Raw genomic sequence first — 17,523 nt, forward strand, 5'->3', positions numbered from 1 at the left:
GCAGGATAGAGAATCCTTTTATTTGGCCTGGCAGTTTCTTTTTGCTGCTTAGGGCTTCTAGGGTAACTGGAACCAGCCTCTGCTATACTTTGGCAACATGAGCCTTCATTCTCACATCCCAGTTTTTATCTCTCTTTCCCGTCTAGTGCAGCTGTTGCAGCAATCGTCTACAGTTAAGACCACAGACCACGGCTTCCTCTGGAACTCAGTATGCAGGCACCTTGTGTCTGGCCACTAGATGTTACAGTTGTATTATGGCTGGGACTCCCTCCACCTTCTCTCCCCGGGGGCTGTGAATGCTAGCATATCCCTTTTTGTTATTGCCTGGTTAGGTGGTAGTTTGCTTCTGGTAAGTAGGTTGGCAAGATCGGGAGGTTGCTTGTAGTGTGATAGGTAATTATGTGTCTTGGTATTTAATCCATCAAGGTGCTTTTCCAGCTGCCACCCATCCAGTATTCCTCAGACCACTGCCAGAGGTTGGAGCACCAGGACCTTGTGTCTCTGTACATGAGAGAGGAACAAACAATCATATGGGATTGCTGTCCAGAGGGAGTGATGACTGAAGAACCTTCCTCTGCTGGTGGTAAGTTGGACTTGCTGTGAAAGAATGCTTAAATTTGGAAAAAAAATAATCTTAAACTATTACTAGCTGTGTATATTGTGTATTAGTTTTTAAGGTTAGTATTTGCAAATGTTAAGAATTGTGTGTGTATAGGGCTAGTAGGCTTTGGGTTAATTTTGTGAGCTAGTATACGTTAGTATTTGTTTATTTGTGTAAATAATTGTATGTTTTTAAGGAAAATAGACTTTGGATTAATTTTGTGAGTTGGTAAAGTTTGGTATTTGTAAGTATTAGAATTGTGAGTTTGCAATGGTCATTTACTTGATCGTAAAAGGTAAGAGTACTGGTTCCTGGGCAACTTGTCATTGGTTGGATTGCCACCCATCACTATCCCCTTTTCCCACTCACCCCCAGTCACTTTTTTGTTATATAGAAGATTACCCCTTTTCTCCAGTTAGGAAGAAAATCTTCAAACTAAGGGTCAATTAATGATTTTGACTAACATACTCTTAGTCCTGATTGCTGGTCATTCACAAACTAACATAAGTCACCTAGTTATCAATTTATAAACCTTAGATTTAAAAGACATCAAATAATTAAAAATCCTAGTCAAATTTAAAAACCCGTGTATTGAAAGACATACTGTCTACTTAATCAGCTTTTAAAACTTTAGCAAATAGGTAAAATTAAGATGCAGACAGAAGTCCAGCAACAAGTTGGGAGCTATCCAGTCTTTTGTACTAAATGCCACATTTATAATTACCTACAAATTGGTGAGAGGTTGTATGTGTGCACCCAGTGCAAAAAATTCCTGGCTCTCAGATAACAAGTCCGATCTCTGGAGGCCCGAATGGCAGTCTTGGAGGAGATGAGGCAGACAGAGAGGATTACAGGGGAGACCTTCAGGGACATAGTAGAGCAGTCCCAATTCCAGTCAAGTAGCCCTAGTGCTGCTTTGGAGGAGAAAGGTCATCTGGCAGGAGACCATCACTGGTGTGCCAGAAAGTGATCCAGTAGCTAGGTTCTGCCCTCCAGGTGATGCTTTATCCTCTCATCCCGAGGATGTGTCTCCAGGGTCATATACCCAGGATGGAAGGGTTAGGACAGGCATTATAGTAGGTAATTTGATCATTATGTAGAGCCCCTTTTTGTTATTTTGTGGGGAGAAAATATAATAATAGTGTGGGTAGCTGGCTTCTCCATGTGGGAGAGTGCACAAGGTGAGCTCCTCTTATATAAATATTCTGACCACCATTTTACTGTGTGGAAGATTTTGTTTCCCTCTCAGGTGCAGCATGCTCCTGCGTATTCCCTGTTTTGGATTATGTTGAAGAGGAAAGGCCTCTGAAGTTCTCACAATGAGACCTGGGAAAGATATGGGGTGAGAGAGCTTTTCTTTATTTTTGAAAGACTATTTTAAAGGCCCCTTTTATGTTGCTGAGCTTGGAGTTGTTCCAGCCTCCTTGACTCGTGGGTTTTTCTGTGTTTTGTAAAGAGATTTTTTTTTGTGTTCCAATTTACTAGGGGCTTAGCTTTTGTTTGACATCTTCAAGAGAGAGATCTCTTCATTGTGAAGCAGCCTAGGAGATCACCAGTATCCAAAGGAGGGATGACTTTCAGCCATCGAAAGGAGATGAGAAGGAAAAGAGAAAGGAGTTACTGTGAACCCTTCAAGGATTCACTTATATCTATTGGAGATTTTGGGAGAGGTGAAGTAACAAGAGTATCAATCTGGTACTTGGAGGAGAATGTGAGCTCATAAAGAAAACTACTGGAGAGGTAGGAGATGAGGTTTTGTATTTAAATGGGACTAAGCATTCTAATCACTGTCTACATGGGAGGAAAGTTTACCAATGACCCTAATCCATGAGGAAGGACAAGGAAAACTATACTTATTAACTTGGACAATTGGCTTTTACATCTCTTAATAAATTGAAGTATAAAAGAAGTCACAAATTTATTCCTAAACCTTGATTACAACATCTCTAAAGGAAGATATCACTCTAAAGAACATTTTATCAGTACTCATCAATTCAGTAAATGTATTGTTGGAAACCAATTCAGTTTCTAGTGTACTTCTTGCTGTTTAATGAATTGAGCAGAGACATCACTGTCATATACAATAATTTCTAACTGGGATTTAAGTAACTGCAATGCACAGGGACTAGAAAATTAGTCTTCCCCCTGCTCAGGAAATTTTGACCACTCAGATATGGCAATCTAAAGAAAAGTGTACCATTATTTGACTGTGTTTGAGTCACAGCCTCTGGGCCTTATATCCACTCCTTGGCGTTAAAATTAAGAATGTAAATAGCTGGGTGGCTGTGGGTATGAGGATTGCTTGGTAACTTGCCTGTCTGGTGCGAAGGTAGCGGATCTCACGCACCACCTAGAAAAGATTTTAGAGAATGCTGGGGAGGCACCAACTGTCGTAGTACATGTAGGTACCAATGGCATAGAAAAGTTCAGGAGGAAAGTTCTGGAGGATATATTTATTTATTTAAAAGCATTTATAGCCTACGACCTCCATGATTCAAGGTGGGTTCTAACGATACACACATAATAAAATTTAAAACAAGAAAGAAATGCAAAGGTAAATAAAATTAAAAGAGAACAGAACAGTGCAGAGGTGACAACATACATACATAAAAACCAAGGCAAGGCCTCCAGGAGGCTGCTGTAACAGGATATAAGCGGTAACTTGAATGGGGGTTATATTATGCCTTAGCACACACAACACACAATCTCGTAAAAGCAAAACTCAATTTACTAAATATGGTAAAGTATGGTAGACATTGTATAATCAGAAAGACAATATCACATAACAGTACAGCAATACTGCATAAATCAATACAGGAAAATAGCTATTGCAATAACAAAGATAAAGATCTATACAAAGAATACTTCCCTCATAGGTCTTTCTTTCTATGAGTCAATGTATCTTGTGAAATGAAAGACTTCAAGCTCGGAGACTCCATGGCTACCTGTTCATGTCTGAGGCTTACCTAAAAAACACCTTCAATTGCAGCTTCTAATATTCTTATTTTCTCTGGCTTTAATCCAGAGTCTGTAAGTTAGGAGTTCTGGCTTACACTCATAACTCTGACAATGTCCAGCTGTAGCTCATTAGGCTATGTCTAATTAAAGATCATATTACTGCCTGAAAAAGCAGTGGCCTTATTTTTTTAGAAAAACAGATGTGTTCCTTGCTGTTAACTCAGTGCCTGTTACTAAGCAAACTTAGAGAAGAAAGAATAAAAAGGAATACAGCAGCATCTTAACAATCCTTATGCTAGCTGTGCACTCTCTCTCCCTCTTTATAATATATATAATGTGGATATTATATAAGCATGGAGGTAGCATGCAGGGAGCGGCAGTTACTACCATAAGAAGCTTACTGGGCAGACTAGATAGATCATTTGGTCCTTTCCTGCCATCATTACTATGTTACAATAAAGTGATACCAGGGCCAGATATATGAAACATTTTTCCCATTGACACAAAATGAGGAAATATTTTTGTATAATCTGGCTCAAAAGGGCAAATTTCAATAATGACTTACTATTTTTCCTATTTCACTGATTGAATTCAGCTTACCTGCAATTTGGCTGTTGATGTCGGGTAATCATAGATCACTGGAGCTTTTGGAATCAGTATCTGTGATGGACAATTGACCTCCCCAGATACAGGCCTTGAAGCTACTGACAGTCACTTTCTTCTGTGGGCATTCCTTGGACATTTTCAAACTTTTACATTTTTGGTAGCACTTAGAAGTGCTTTTGAGGTGACGATGAGGCAGTGAGGTAATTGAAACTGCAACAAGGCAGGAGAAAAAAACTTAGCGTTTAATCAAAATGAACGTAAAGACTTTTCTAACAGAAAAATGGGGTTTCTTTTCATGCACTGGCTGAACACCTCTTTTACATTTTCATTAGTGGAAAAACAAGCCTACATAAGGGGAGAGATGTTTTAATCAGCTCACTTGACTGGCTGACTTGGGTTTTATATGTGCATATTGTATAGCCTATGCGGCTCCATGCTAGATGAAGCCTGTGGACAGCCAATGACAGGATTCAATAAGAGTTTACAAGTTTTTGCTCAACTCCCTCACTCTGATCCATAAACTGTTTGTAGCACTGGCCCTGTTCTGATTCTGGTCCTGGGGGCACATGGGAAGGACCATGGACCACGCAAAGCCCCATGACCTTCCAGGGTTCCCATATAGAAGGGGGGGGGGGGGGGAAATCAAGGCCCTTAGGGTTTTCCCGTGTTCACACAGGGGGTTTTCCTGCTCACCAGTACAGTCGCACCAAAAAGACCACGCAGGACTCCCAGGCTATTGCTCAAAAACAAAAAATCCTTTATAATAACTGATGGCAAACATTTCTGGCACCCCACAGCACAATGCACCAGTTCTACAACTCAATTCAAAAAATGCCTAGCACATTAAACACAGTCTCTTCCATCCTCTTCTCCACACTCCTTCCCCATCACTGGTCAGCTAATTGGGATGGGTACCCCTGCCACCCTGGGCCCTCCCAATACCTGTCGGGTAGCTGAAATCTTTTTCCTTAAAAGGTTCCTTACTCTCTTGAGTCGCTAAATGATTTTAGTAGAATCAGGCTTTGACTCTGGTGGATGCTTCGCCTCTGACACCACCCAGTACACTCGTCCCCAGCTTGCAGGGAATCCCTTCCTCTCAGGGTTCCTCAGGATATGATGCTGTTCAGGACTATTTCTCTCTTTCTCTCCTTCTGGAACCTCCACTTCTGGAATCCTTCTCAGTCTCCTATGAGCCTTCTCTGTGCCATTCTGTGAAGAGGTAGCTCCAAAACACACACACACACACAGACACAGACACAGACATACACACACACAGACACAGACACAGACACACACACACACACACATACACAGCGCACAGGGTCTTGGAATCCCTAACTCCTTAGTACCAGCTTTTCCCTTCTCTCTCCTTGTGCCAATGCAAGGGCTTTTAGACCATCTTAGAGTGGTACTCCTCCATGACACACTGACACTACACGGACATCACATAAAGGCAAAGCCTAGTAAGTTAAGTTCTCTGTCACAATGGGGGCACTCAATCCAGCTGAAGCCTCTCAATGCATGTTTGTAGAGAGGGCAAGGCTAACTTCTTAGGGCAAAAGTCACATGTACTACTCTCTGATCAAGATACTGTACTACTCTTTAAAATGACATCAAATCTAACAGCAGTCAATCCAAAGCTGGTATGAAGTAGCACATTTAAGACTAATCGGATACAATTCTTTTTCACACAATGCAAAATTAAGATCTGGAATTTGTTGCCAGAGGATGTGGTTAGTGCAGTTAGTGTAGCTGGGTTCAAAAAAGGTTTGGATAAGTTCTTGGAGAAGTCCATTACCTGCTATTAATTAAGCTGACTTAGAAAATAGCCACTGCTGTTGCTAGCAACGGAACATGGAATAGACTTAGTTTTTGGATACTTGCCAGGTTCTTATGGCCTGGATTGGCCACTGTTGGAAACAGGCCCTTGGTCTGACCCAGCATGGCAATTTCTTATGTTCTTATGAAGGGCCTCTACAATACTTCAATCAAGCACCAGAAATGGTTTTCATTTACTTTTCACACATGCCTATGAATTCCATTCAGAGTGTGCGTCTCCTGTTTTGCTAACATTCGATAGCTATAATAAAAGGACATTTAAGAAGACTTTGAAAGATCCAACTTCCATGGGGCTAAAAGAATTTTGTTTAAAAGCAGTGCTAAACCATACAACTAACTTTTCATCCAGAAGGAGTTGGCAGCTGGAATTCAACACAATACGACAATCCTTGCCAAGCCAGTGCCATGAGCACTTTCCTTTCCATGCCCAAAACAACTATGTTGCTCATCCTGTTTGATAACCAGCCAGTGCCCAGTTTGTTGATGTAAGAAAGGGAAGGAAGTTTTGAAAAACCTGCATTCATAACCCAGCTCCTGAGAGCTCATCAGTGCTCGCACTGCCCGGTGAGGTTTCTATCAGTAGCCGTGTGCCCAACCGCCTCTGTAACCATGCCACATCTCCAGGGGCTCTCGCTATTTCTGCAGTGCCATGAGCATCATCCACATTTCTGACTCATTTCAACTTACAAACATAGAAAACATTTGGGAAAAAAAATCAGAAACTATGAATTCCTGCCTTTGACTTACTCTTCTTATTGGATCTGCACTGCTATGATGTTCCAGGAGTCCATGCTCCTATTTAGAGTCCAGAAAGGAGTCCAAGACGAACAATTATTTGGGTCAGCCAGTAAATACAAATTTGCTATTGAAAGCTGGAGCGGGAGCTGTTTGGGAAGTCAAAGAGGCAAATTGGATGTATAATGAAGTATTTTGAGCCCATCTCATTCTGAGCCATGGAGAAGCTGCCTTTTTTCCTACATAAAAAGGCATTTGCCTGACATCGGGAACACTTGGTATTGAGGGGCCAATGCAGTAAAATTTAATGTGCATGTTAATGCCATTCTGGATGTGCTAAAAATATAATACTACAAACTAAAACCTTTTTGTGCACCTTGAACTAGGATTGGAAGTTATTGGTTTGAGTAAGCTATAACTAGTGCGTTTGTTCCTGTAACTAAAGGAATATCATATGCAAATTAGAATTGAGTATGTACACAGCAAATAGCACGATCTGCTCTTCTGCACCTACTGTTTAGTGAGTGCTTTCTGAGTCCTAAAATTTAACATCTGCTCCGAAGCAAATGTTGTCTTTTTAGTGTGCACACTATTGAAAGGGCAAGCATTGTTCTCTCCATAATGTGGAAGGCATAATGGTTTTACAGTGTCTAATAAAGGGTCATTCAACAAGTTACCATCAAATAAAATGTTTGTGATGGTCCTTGATGGTTTTGTAGCTCCCCTCCCATGTCCTTAGTGTGACATGGGGTGCAGGACTGTTCCTGAGTTGGGGGAGTGGGGAAAGATATGCCTCTAGGCTCTGGGGATGCTTTGACTACAATAAACAGTCTTCCTGGACGGCATTCCAACAGTAACTTTACTAAAATAGCACTTCTTCAGTTATGTCAATCTGACTAAGGGTGCATTTACTTGAAGATGATCTGCTTCTTCCATTTTAGAAAGTCACAAGCCACACTCCATCTGGAATCCCTTACTTTTGCTGTAGGATTTCCTACTGAACAAGCTCTGGGATTGCCTGTTTACCTGAAATCCACTGCTCATTAGTAGGGCCATCTCCTCTCCTTTTTTCTCCATAGGTTGAGCATTGGGTGGGTGCAACTTCCGGCCTCTTCTCTTCTGCCGCACCTGGTTGGCACTGAGCCTTTTCCTTCTAAACTGTGCAGTATTTCCCTGGCATTGGGTCAAACTGGAGGATCAGTATGAAAACTCTGCAGAGAACTCACCTGAGCTCAGAAATATATGTGACGATCTCCGCTAGATGGTCCTAGTCTAGGACACGGGGTTAAGAATTAGGAGAGCTGTACCATTTTCCTATAGCATTTCCTGTGGAATGATGAACTCAAAAGCGAGCAGAGGGAGATCGGTGTGGCACTTTGCAGTTAGCAGAAGCTTTGTGGCGTTTGGAGTGATTTTTCTTCGATCCCCTTATCACTGGGTGGGCCAGGCCTCACATCCTGGTATCCCAGGATAGAACAAAAGGGAGTTTACCTGTTTGGTCCACAGTTTGGCTGGAAGGGTTTGCCTCAGTATTTGTTTATTGAGGCTTTTTGGATTTTTACTTGTTGGTGTTTTTTTTCTGGATCCCCTGGTCCTTGCTCAAGGAGGAAAGTGTTCCTGGGAAGGACTGGGATGAGAGAAGCTTTTTAATTCCATCTCACACCCAGTGGACGGACAGGGGCGACTCTGGTTTGTGTGAAGATTTTTTTCCTTTTTCGTTTCAGGAGGAAGTTTGCTGTCACCCTTGTCTTGACCTATCATCTTGAAAGATACCTGGTTAACATCTGGAGAGGAGTAGTAAGAATAAAAAGTTTTGTTCATCTGGCGTTCACCCCACTGGAGTCTCTGCCCCAGGAAAAGAGAGAATATTTAGAAGAATCTGAAGTATGAAAAAGCTGATATAGGGGGGCAAGATGGCGGTTTGGACGCGCTCTCCCTTCTGTTCTGTTCCCTTAAAGATGCCTCTTAAAAGAAAAGGGAAGGTTCGTGTCTACCCCCCGACACTTATTTCCCCACCGAGCAGCACTTAATAACATCTTATACACCTGGAGGGGGCAACGCTCGAGGGGGTACGCAGCCACGCTGCAATTGTCGACAAGGGAGCATCGGAATGACCAGGGGATGTTACCTTAAGTCCCCCCCTGATCTTCGTCCTCCGCTGGCTCCGGCAAATGCCGGCTTCTCTCTCTCGACTGCGGCGCAGAATGGTGACGTCATTGTTGCGACCGCGGGAGGTGGGGGCCAGAGTGGAGGGTTGCCGCTGTTGTCTTTGCTCCCTCCTTGCTCACTGGAGGCCTCTGGATTTCTGGATTCTTCTGCTTTTGTCCCCGCTTCTTCACCAACAGAGAACTTGGGAGACCGTGGGGGAGCCGCAGCGGTGCCGGTGAGAGCTGTTCCAGAAGCAGACTCTTCTCCTTCTGGATATGTGGGTGAGCTTTTTCATCTTCCACCCAAGTCAGCAGTAGTTACGCTAGAGCCAAGCCAGCAGTAGTTACGCTAGAGGCGTTGTGGGTCCTAGTAGTGGGATTTGGTTGTTCTTTGAGAGACCATCATATTAAATTGGAAAATCTTACTACCAAGATGGAATCACTTGAACCTAAAGTTGACAGTCAAACTAACATGTTTAAATCTCAGACAGAGACTATGAAGTCTTCTGTTTCTAAGACTCAAGCTTGTAATATGAAAATGATTAAAGATCTTGGCAATGTCTCTCGCAGGATAGAACACTTGGAGAACTATACAAGGCACTTAAACCTGCACTTCTTGAATTTCCCTAAGGTGGTAGGGAAAGACCCCTACCATACCTTTAAAAATTATTTCCTGGATATATATAGTCTTCCATTGTTCAGTTGGTTTCCCCAACCGCATTAATTGCAGTCATGCCATTAAGCCAATGTTACTTAAATTTTTATGCTTACGTTCTAATGTTAAGGTTTATGCTAATGTTTACTGTTAATGATCTAATGTTTTAAGGCTCTAATGTTTATAGGGTCTCCCTCACGTTCCCCTCGAATTGTTTATATGTTTACATGTTTATATTCTCTTAGACGCAATGTTTTAATGTAACGCCTTACCCGCGACTGTTCTGTTGTATTGTAAACCGGTGTGATTTGTATACTATACAGGAATGTCGGTATATAAGAATTATAAATAAATAAATAAATAAATATATATACATACTTACATTTGAAGCTGGAAAAATTCCTTGTATTAGTAAAATGTTTTTATTGCCGTTTTCAGCTAAGGAAAGACCTTTTCAAGAAAATCATTCTGAGATGATGGAAAATTTGACTCAATTCCTAGAAGATTCTACAGCTGAGATTTAGGAACTTGCTACTCTTTCAGTCTCGTTTGTTTCTGAACTGGAATTAAGTGAGGTTATGAAAAGATACTTTAAGAAAATTGCAGCCCTTTTCATAGTCAGGAAGTCCGTATTTATCCGGACTTTGCCCATGCTACACAGGAAAGGAGACATGATTTTCTCACACTAAGGCCGCAGATAATATCTTTGAGGGTTCACCTTTGTATTAAGATACCCATGTAAATGTATCATTTGTTCTCAGAATGAATGTTTTGTTTTGTTTTCTTCTTGAACAATTTAAATCCCTTATTAATTCCAGGAGTATAACTATTCTGTCTCCTGGTAATATCTAGGTTGGAAGATCCACGTTAAGCCTGTTTCTCTTATGGTATTACCTTATATCTCCTTTATGTCCGCCCCCTACTCTAAGGTATTTCCTTATGGAAAAATGTTATATTTATTTATTTATTTATTTAATATATATTTCTATCAAGAATGGATTTCCTTTTTGAATATTTCCTTTTTCTCTGGATATGTTACTTTTGTTTTCTGTAAGTAAGGATTGTCTTGCTTGTATTTGTTGAAAATTAATAAAAAAAAAAAAAAAAAGAGGAAGAATCTGAAGTATGTCTGGACCTCAGACATTGTTTGGAAAGGGATTCTGCTATACCTCGGAGATCCCAGCCAACTTGGGATATTTATCATTCCAAGCTGTGGGGGGTGAGACCTTAGGAACATATTTGATCTTAAGGTTTTCAAAAAAGATCGAAGGCATTCTTATTTAAAGAAGACTTTTAGAGACGGAGGAGTTTGAGCTCCAGCAACCACCTTGATAAATCTGCATTTTACCTGCAATTACTCGACTACTTCACAAGTCCAGGCATGGAGTTTTTTTTCCTGAGCTTCAGCATCAAATTTGTTGCCAGGTTCCTGGAATTCATGGCAACTAAAGCTGCAAAAAAAGACAGAGATAAAGTGAAGGCCTCAGATGCCAAGATGGAGGTGAGCGAGCCCGAATTGCCAGATGCTCTGGCAGAGGGTTCTATAGAAGAGAAGGTACCTGCGGTGGTAGTGGTGGCACTTGATGTCAAACTTACTTAAATTCTGGAACAGATAGCTGAGGTGTGCTCCTCCATGACGGAATTTGGGAACCACATGGACTCAGTGGAAGGCTGTGTTGCAGTGGTGGAGGACGATGTTGAGGCGCTGGAGTGGAAAGTTGAAACCCTAGAGAAAGTGGCCCGTCTGCGTGATGACAAGCTGGACCACTTAGAAAATTGGGCTCGATGGAATAATTTCTGCTTCATGGCCTTTCCCGAGAGTATACCAAACCAAGACCTGGGCTGTACACCGGAAACCTGGTTGAAGACTACGGTTGGCTTTGTGGCAGCGGCCCCGGTGGGGTTCATCGAGCATGCACATCGGCTGGGCCCTAAACCAGCGGCAGATCAAAAACCCTGCATGGTTATCACCAAGATATGAAACTATGCCCTAAAAGTGGAGATAGTTCAACACTGTCAGAAGCAGATGTGGAAGCAGATTCCTATTTGAGAATAGGAAAATGCTAATCTTCCAGAATTTCTCTCTGCAGGTATCTAACCTCCGGAAGGCGTCCTCTCCAATCTGCACCGATCTGGCACACAGAAGTATCTGCTTCTCTCTACTATACCTTGCATGACGGCAGGTCTGGCATCGATGGAACCCTCGGGTGTTCGACGAAGCGAAAGCGGCGGCAGAATTCGTTCAAGGCATGGCGGCGGGTGGCGAGTTGGCCCTATGAAAGCTAATGGTGGCTGCCTTGTGGACTGCGTGGCTGTGTTATGAGCACGCTGAGTGCAGGCTGTTTTCTGTTTAAAGCCTGCATGTGCATCTGCCTGAGCAGTGATGATCTGGTAATATGTGGCTCTTGTGAGCCCCCTCTTATTTCAAGTGGAACTTGAAGGACATAAGCAAATTCCTCTTGGGAATAATTACAGTGGACACAATTTGAGAGGAACAGTTTAAAGGTTTCTTTATTTCACAAGCTTGCAAACATGGGTGTCATACAAGAGTAGGCACACCTTTACATCACTGCAGCACAATATATATTCTTAGCTATGGAAAGGCCCTGCTCTCCTTCCCCCCTTATCTGAGACGTTCGTTCCCTAATCTTGCCTCTTCTCCTTTTTCTTCTGTCTTTTTTGGCAGGTATGTCTACGTGCGGTTTCTAGATTGCGGTTTTTCTTACTATTTCTATTTTGCAGAAAGCCTTTGCTAAAGCTGGTTGTGGGGGATACGGGGAGGTGGGTAATCTAATAATCTTTTATCTGTCCTGAGGACACGTACTGTCCTTAGCAGAAGCAGTCTGTGGTTTTGTAGTTTCTCTAAAAGGAAAAAGGGGAAGAGAGGGTGCTGGCTGTCGGCTTTCTATTATTTTATGAGCAGCAGCATATAAAAGAAAAATTAAAAATACAGGGTTTTTTTTTTTTATCCCTGCCTTAATTACTGAAATAGCAACCCCTGTGGGTCTTTACTCACAGACTGGTCATGTTTTATGAGTGCGGAGCATGGACTTGTTTCTCAGTTTAAAAGCTATGCAGTGTGTTGCGCTAAAAGGAGACGCTAGGAATGATTACCCACCCCTAGCGCCTCCTTGGCCTAGCGGGTTCAGGAAACGACGCTCAATTTTACGAGCATCGGTTTTCCGAACCCCTGCTGACAGTGATCGGTTAGGAAAACAGACACCGGTAAAATTGAGCGTCTGTTCTCCTAACCGGACTGGCCAGCATATTTTTTTTTTTTCAGTTTTGGTTCCTCCAACTTAATATCGCTAGGATATTAAGTCGGAGGGTGTACAGAAAAGCACTATATATTCTGCTTTTCTGTACACTTTTTTGGGCTGCTCATAAATTAACGCCTGTCGAAGGATTGGTCGCACATTTTACGTTCAGAATCCCGGGTGACTAACTAATAGCCTCATCAACATGTATTGACATGTGATGAGAGCTTGTAGTTTTCAGGGGGTTTGGCCACACGTTTTCGAGGCGCTAAACCCCTGTACAGTGTAAGGGGTAATAGATGCGAGTCAAAAACACAAGGGCAAACTCATGTTAAACAGTGCACATGGCCAAGCACACTTTACAGAATCGGCCTGTAAATAAATAAATTATGATCTGTGCACAGAGAACATATTTTGTTCATAAATCATGATCTGTGCGCATAACAAGTTTTATGTGCAGAAAACATGGTTCATACCCTTAAATCATGTTTTATGCGCAGTAGGCTCGGTGGCGCGCAAGTCCCGGGACGCGTGTATGAAAAAGGGGCGGGAAGGGGGTGGGGTCATGGGTGTGGTGCCAATCCGGGGGCGGGACTGAGGCCTCCGGCACAGCAGCTGTGCCAGGGGATGGTGCACCGGCAGCCGGCCGCAAGATACGCCTGACAGAGGCAGGTGTAAAAGGTTTAAAAAGGTTTAACAAGGTAGGCGTAAACATGCAGCGCGTGCATGTTATAAAATCAGGTGTACATTTGTGCACGCCGAGTAGTGCGCACAAATGTACCCCAAGCACGCTTCTCTTAAAATCTACCCCTAAGCATGTCTTTGTGGGCACATTTTAGGTTATCATTGGGTTTTTTTTTTTTTTTTAACTCCCAACGCATTAGCATACCATCAACTTACTGAACTGAAAGTTAACTCGTTTGCCAAGTGAGCAAAGAAAATGTGTGTTGAAGTTCAGCGCACAAGTTCTTTCTTATGTCTTCTTACATCAGGCTCTTAGGGAGCCTGAACCACCTCCCAGCTTCTTGCCTCAGCAAGCCAAAAGCTCTTGCATCATTCTCTGCTGGTCTCTGTGGTTTCTTTCCCTGTTCATTATGTGCTCTGATTGCTGCTTGGGACCTTGCTGTGACAGAGAGAAGTGGAGGTAAGGGACCTTAGCTCACTAGCAGACCAGTGGCAGGAGTTTGGGTTTAGAAAGTGACCTCATTAGTATGAATGCTCCATCTGGGATTTTTCTGTCGATTTGAGCAGCTGGAGTCCGATCCTGGCAGCAGCTTTCTCTTCTCCAGGTAATTAAGCAATACTGCAGGTTGAGTGAGTGTGGAGAAGGCACTTGCACCATTCAGTGAGAATGAAGACCTGCCTACAGTATGAGAAAGTAACCTGCTTTGAAGTGCCTGAAAAGCAGAACATCAAATAAATAAATTATTACCTGTACATGCTCCTGAAGTCTGAACTCCCTGTGCAAGAAGCCTCCGTAGCAGGGAGCAAATAGAAGAGGACCACTGAGAACTAGCTCTGTTTTCCTTGCAAACTTTTAAAAGCATCCCTCTTCTTTTTCTTCTAGTGCAGGTTTCACCTCCCTACCCTCTGGGCCCACACAAATCTGGATTTAGCCCAGATGTTGTTATTGTGTAAAACATCCAAGCATTTATTTATATAATGCAATCAGAATAATTTGGTTGTTTTCTATTTGCATTTCCCATTCTGTCAGCATACAAATGCAGATATAAGGCCTTGAAACACACAATCAGGCCAATACAGTAAAGCGCGCTCATCTGAGCGCACTGTTTAACCCGTGGTTGGAAGCGCATTTTGGGCGCGCGTCACTGCCCCTTATACCATCCAAAATGTGTATCCAACCCCCCCCTCCAAAACTAATAGCGCTCGTCACATGCAAATGCATGTTGATGAGGCTTTTAGCTATTCACCCCAGATACAGAAAAAAAAATGTGCGCCCGATCCGCGCATTTTACGCTCAGAAATTAACGCCTGCCCAAGAGCAAGCGTTAATTTCTGAGCAGCCCAAAAAAGTGTACAGAAGACCAGAAAATACTTGTGGTGATATTAAGTCGGTGGACCCAAAAGGTTAAAAAAAAAAAAAAAAAAGTACGCTGGCGGAAAGGTTCGGAAACCTGTGCACAGACACGGGGTTAGGAAAATGGATGCTCGTAAAATTGAGCGTCCGTTTTCCAAACCCGCTGACAGCCACCTCTCCTGGGCTTCCGCTGCTAAGGAAGCGCTGGGGGCGCACTATTGTCCCTAGCGCCTCCTTTTTAGCGTGACACCCCCCCCCCCCCCCGTTTAAATACTGTATCACGCGCCCAGGAAAGGTGGCCGGGCATGCGTTAGGAAAACGGGAGCTGAACACCGAGCGCTTGCTTTCCACGCGACCTTACTGTGTCGGTCTGATTGTGATCCAAAATTGCAGTTGCCCGAGGGTCTCTTTCAGAGAGAAGAATATTAGATGCAATGTCTTCGCCATGTTAGACCGCTTGAATGCATAGAACTAAATACAAGAATGTAAGAATAGCAGAGAGGTTTGTCAGTGTCAGCGCCCGTCAATGCTGCATCCTCTGCCTCTTCCCTCTCCTCTTCCTGTCACCTTTTTTTCCTCTTGGAACCTAATTCAGGTTTGAGCAGAATTACAATATTGAGCCATGCAAGGCTGCATTTCACAACCACAAAGTAGTACCATCGTGGTACAGCCTTAGGGAGCATGAAACCAGGATGCGCCGCAGACGCAGTCCTTCGAAGAGCAGTTGCAGCGGCAGCGGTGGTGCGCCGGATCTTCAGGGTGGGCGGAGGGTGTTTGCCTGTCTGAGGAGAGGGCGTTGCCTCCCATGGATTCCCCCAGTGGGCTTTGCTAATTGTTTCGTATATAAATGATATAAAACTCAGTGGGCAACAACAAGAAAGAGATAGGGGGTGAAAGCCAAACAGACCAGGTTTCCCAGATGAGTGAAAACCGAGAAGAGGAACTTCACTGAGGAACCAGCTGGGACCCGAGGGATTCCTCGTGAGGCAGAATAAACAGTAAAGAAGAGCCCAAAATAGTGCCTGCAGTAGGAATGCTGAAGGACGTGATTTGTAATCCTCTTTCAAGGAAAGACTAATTCATTCAGTACAAATCAGACATCTACTTTAAAACAAAAAAAAATGTTTTGGGGACAGGAGGGGTGGATCAGCATTTTTTCTCCTGCTCCTCGCAGTTTCCAATTGAATCAAACACAGACTCTAGTGAACTGTGACCCCATGAAACTTCATTTGCAACCATTTAAATTTTTTTCCCTTCAATTCATCCCTCCCCTTTCCCCATTCCAGCCTTGCTGCCAGAGTCAGCCCCTGGAATGCATGCGTCCCGGCTCTGGCTGCTGGGTGTTAACTGCTGTGTGGTGGCTGCTGTGACTGTTACCCCCACCCAGGGTCGGATTTCCCATAAGGGCCAACCTAGGCCATGGCCTAAGGCGCAGCAGTCAGGGGGGCGCGTAAATACAACAGAAACAACAATCAAACATTTACACATTTCTCAGTATCATTTTGATGAGGCCATATAAAATGCTGTTTTTTAAAATTTCCATCCATATACTTTAAATAAATCGAGCGGTACATTTACGTTGCCCTTCTCTACAGTTTGCGCTGTCTCGCTCAGTCACAGGCGAAATGCCTTTGCTATTTCTCTCTCACACACTCAGCGTAAACCACGTGTTAAAGGAAAATTCCAGATCTGGCGCTGCAATAGTGATTCCACGCGATTCATTACGCTCATATCGCTTGTCTTCTACATATCTGCTGATGATAGGTAGGTAACATATATCGTTACTACTTTTATATACTGTTTTGTTAACTCAGGGCTGAAAGCCGTAAGCAAAAAAAGTTGACGGGGGTATTCGCCAAATTATAAGGGGGCTGCGATTTTTATTACAAATCATGAAACATACACGAATTATGGGCTTGTTTATGCAGCATCGTTTAATGTGGTGTAATGTAAGTTTGGCACAAAATGCAAAACATTCCAATAAAATTCTATAATGTCAGATGAGAATCGATGTAAATCTTCTGCATTTTATGGTCAATTTTATTCGCTGTTTTTTTGTATCGAATACGCCATCTGGGTGAATAATTTGAGCTAACCAAAGAAGTAATCGTCGTACCTCGTATGGGTTATATAGGCAGACGTCTGCATTTTGCGGGCTGGCCCGACCCGAACCCGCGAGCCGGGTCGGGTTCAAAATATTTCAGCGCGGGTCGGGTCGGACTGAAGAACTTCCGCGGGGCGATGCGGGTCCCGCGGGCTGAAAACATTTTTACTGGTTTTGGTCTGTTTTATTTTGCTTCTGGGTTCACTCGTCGCAAGTTTAAATACGTTTCGAATAACTGGCAGGGATTACGTATTAAACTGAAAATTATAAATCCATTTTTGAGGGGGAGGGGCGCAGAGTTTTGCTTTGGCCTAGGGCATAGAAATGTGTAAATCCGCCGTGGGTTATAAGCACCTCCTCTGCACATGTTAAAACTCAGCAGAAGCAGGCAGAGACCGGGCTGGGGAATCAAACCCAGGTCCTCCCGCATGGGTTTCTGAACCAGGCCTCATGGGGGCATCTCAGGTAACCTTCCTCAAGTTCTCTTTTTGAAGAAGGAACGGGTGCATTAATTGGAATGGATTTCCATTTTCCCTTGGGGTGGTAAAACTGGAGAGGCAGCATTTCCGAAGCTAACTGGTGA

At 43.2% G+C, this 17,523-nt stretch overlaps 1 protein-coding gene and 1 long non-coding RNA gene across 5 annotated transcripts in view; one reads left to right on the forward strand and one right to left on the reverse strand.

Moving 5' to 3' along the window:
- PPCDC (phosphopantothenoylcysteine decarboxylase) overlaps nucleotides 1–17,523 on the reverse strand; it is a 352,571-nt gene that overhangs the window by 35,646 nt on the left and 299,402 nt on the right. The window lies entirely within an intron of this gene.
- On the forward strand, nucleotides 1,853–10,072 carry LOC115075511. 2 transcript variants are annotated; one of them, XR_003852539.1, is made up of 3 exons: nucleotides 1,853–1,943; nucleotides 2,087–2,341; nucleotides 9,980–10,072. It is a non-coding gene; the product is annotated as an uncharacterized LOC115075511 (long non-coding RNA). The 2 variants fall into 2 exon arrangements; XR_003852538.1 differs by lacking the exon at nucleotides 9,980–10,072 and having other exon boundaries at nucleotides 2,087–2,621.

Source organism: Rhinatrema bivittatum, chromosome 13 (assembly GCF_901001135.1).
Source record: "Rhinatrema bivittatum chromosome 13, aRhiBiv1.1, whole genome shotgun sequence".
Taxonomy (NCBI): domain Eukaryota; kingdom Metazoa; phylum Chordata; class Amphibia; order Gymnophiona; family Rhinatrematidae; genus Rhinatrema; species Rhinatrema bivittatum.